The sequence below is a fragment of the Elephantulus edwardii genome, unplaced genomic scaffold, assembly GCF_000299155.1.
Source record: "Elephantulus edwardii isolate Elephantulus edwardi_28Jun2011 unplaced genomic scaffold, EleEdw1.0 scaffold00207, whole genome shotgun sequence".
Taxonomy (NCBI): Eukaryota; Metazoa; Chordata; class Mammalia; order Macroscelidea; family Macroscelididae; genus Elephantulus; species Elephantulus edwardii.
Genome location: NW_006399957.1, coordinates 2,757,011 through 2,760,352, shown reverse-complemented (window position 1 = coordinate 2,760,352; position 3,342 = coordinate 2,757,011).

Genomic DNA, 3,342 nt, shown 5'->3' with positions numbered 1-3,342 from the left:
CAGATGCAGGCTCTAACAGGCACACCTGCACACAAGTACACGAACATACTCAAAGGCATACGCACACTTAGATGCACGCATGTGCACACTCGAGAACAGTGCCTGCATGCTGGCACACCTTTGCACACTTACACGTGTGTGCATGCATCCAACAAAGCCAACTTTTCTCTCCCAGTATAGAGGGTGAGTGAAAGAGAAGCCGACCTGCAGCCGGCTGGCCAGTGACGGTAACAAGGGGCTCGCGGGCGGCTGAGCAGACGAGGCTGATGCCGGGCAGGACAGGGTTCAGACCTGTAGTTCACCGGGTCACCGTGTGTCGTAAACAACCCTATGGCACGTGACAACAGCCACACAGGAAAACAACCTGCAATTCTTATCTGCATCGCCGCCCTGCGTCCCTCACATCCATCATCATACATGTCCATCATCACATGAAATAGAGAAAAGTGACACTCCGCCACAGCCTCACCACACCTCCCAGGTGCACTGTCCTGGCCCATCAGTGCCACCCCTCAAGTAAAGAAACCCCCAGGACCCAGCCGTGCTGATCGCAGGTGTTCTCCCCATAAATACACTCGAAGGAGAAGATTCGTGGGGAGAAGAGAGGGAGCAGATGAGAAATTATCAAGGTGTCCTGTGCCATCACACGGCCACCCAGCAATAACATCAGGAGGTGGACACTAACAAAGGGCCATCCTGCAGCCACGGTCATCAGGTGCAGTGTGTGTCCCTGCGGGAGCCCAAGGAGATCATCCTGACTCCTTCCTGTTAAGCGGACAGCAGCGTAGCCAGCCCAGCACCTCCGAAAGCAGCTGGCCCCCGTGCTGCTGCACCCTCACAGAACCTATTACAGCCTAGCTCCATCCCGGTCACCCCGTCCAGCTCAGCACCCCGACATCCTGGCTGTGTCCTCTGTCACCGCATTCAGCTCCATCCTGGTCACCCGTTCAGCTCGGCATCCCTATGTCCCAGTCACCCTGTCCATCTCAGAGCCCAAATATCCTAGCTCCATACCAGTTACCCCATCCAGCTTAGCACCCAGACACCCTAGCTCTGTCCCTGTCACCCTGTCCAGCTCAGTATCCCCATGTCCTAGTCATCCTGTCCAGTTCAGCTCCCAGATGCCTAGTCCAGCTGTCTATGAGGTTGCCAATCCACAGGGTTCCATATACTGCAAGTTCCCGCTTCTGAAGCTGAGAGGACAATGATACTGCTCTTCCCAGGTACAAAAAAGACGGAGAAGTAAATCCCCACAGTAACTGCCCACGATGGCGCTGGCCTAACGTAGGGTCCAAGAACTGGTCTGGTCTGAGTGACAGGACAGAGTTGGCCTCTCAGCCTGTTACAAAAGCTTCAGGTCAGTCTGACACAGGGATGGCACCAACTGTCCCCCAACTGCCCTAGAACTGACCAGAAAACCTGGGCAAGACCAGGTGGGAGCAATGACTCACGTTCTCCCTGGCTGCCTCCAGATAAGTCCATGGTCTTCAGGACAGGGGGACCCAATCTCCTGTACTAGTATGGAAAATCACCTCTGCCTTTCCACCCCACTCCCCCTACAAGAGTCCTTTCTCTGTGGCGGAGGCACGTCCACGCTTCCGACATCAGGGGCCACGGAAATCTGGGGACACAAATGGCATTTCATCAATCACCCTGCTCAGTATATTTGCATGTGCTGTCAGGTGAGAACCTCCACCCATCTGACCTTCCAGCAGGTTCCTGCTGATGGAGCAGCTAGTGTACTTGAACTATGAGTCTCTGGGTTGTGAGCACAACTGCTTACCCACTAGGCCATCAGAGCTCCTTAATACTGTGAGTCTGCCATAAAAAAGCCAAGACATTAAAGTTACACCCTCCAGATCCTGAGAATGAGTTGCCTCCACGCTGCTGCAGACAGCTCCCTAGGCAGAGCAGAGAACTGCCATGTGACCCACAATCCCCCAACACACCCCCCCTCAAACCTGGGGGGAGGGACCTGCACCCCGAAGTTCACTGCAGCACTGTCCCAAAATCACAAGGAGAGAAACCCTGAACGTCCCTCAGTCGAAACCAAATAAGACAGACGCGGCCCGACACACGACACACAACCCAGCAGTGGGCAGAAAGTCCTCACACATGCCGTGAGAGACCGGAATGCCATGCCAAGAGGAACAAGTCCATCACAGGACACATTGCTGACCTCGCTTTACCAGATGTCAAGGACTGGCAAACGCACCCACAATGTTTAGTGTGCGTCACTGGGGAAGGCCGAGGGGACAGCTGTGACTGGTGAGGCCACAGAGCTTCTGTTTGGGTGAAGTTCAGGAAAAGAGCTGGTGGGGTGGCAGCACGCCACGTGAGTGTAACTCCTGTCCCTGCACTGTGGCCACCACAGCCGGTTTCCGGTGCACACGCACCTGTGGGGACCACGTACACAAGCCCAGGTGCACCGCAACAGCACCTGCATCCCCATCAGAGCAGTCACGGCAGGCTTCCCGGTGCACGTGCCTCTGTGGGTACCACACACACAGGCCCAGGAGTGCCACCACAATGCCTGCATCCCCCAGTGCGCGGAGGAGCTGGTTATCTGTGCCTCGTCTGCAGTCTGTCTGTGCGGCAAGTGTGGACAGGATGACAAGGCGCAGCTAAAGTGAGCCTGGGCAGCCCATGGCCAAGGCCACAGCCACACAGTGAGCACAGTAAGGTGGGACAAGGGCCTCGCAGGCGTGCTGGACGTGAGGCCACAACCCTTCGGACTGAGACTCAGCGTCGGCGAAGCTCCATAAAGCACCGGGCAGTAAGTGCCTTCTACATTTCCTAAGAAGCTGTCACTCAGGCAGGACGTGGCTGCCGTCCCAGGCCGGCTGGGGACCGAGTGCAGCAGTCAGCACGCCTGGGCTGCAAGAGGGCATGGAGATCTTCCTGAGGACAGCAGTTTCTGTACCACCACCAGTGTCCTGGAGCACGGCACAATGCACAGAGGCTGTACCGAGGTCAGCGTAACAAACTGTGGACTCACAGTGGGATGTGGGACCACCAGCCCTTTCTTCTGAGGCGCCTCAGCCTGGACTCAAACCAGCACCCTTTGGCACAGCAGCCACACGGGTCCTCCGTCCACATGACCAGGGGCCCCTCACTTGCTCAGTGTCCACCTTACCTCGCCTCACAGACACTGGTTTCTACAAATCAAGTCTGTGCAGCCCCGCGTCGAACAAGCCTTCCGTGCCATTTTTTCCAAGCCCACATGCTCAGCACCAACATTCATGGCTCTGCCAAGTCCTTCAGAGAGGACAGCAGAGTGTAAACAAGACACGTGCAGCTTTCAATCCGAACATAAATATGGCAACGACGGAAGCACTCCAG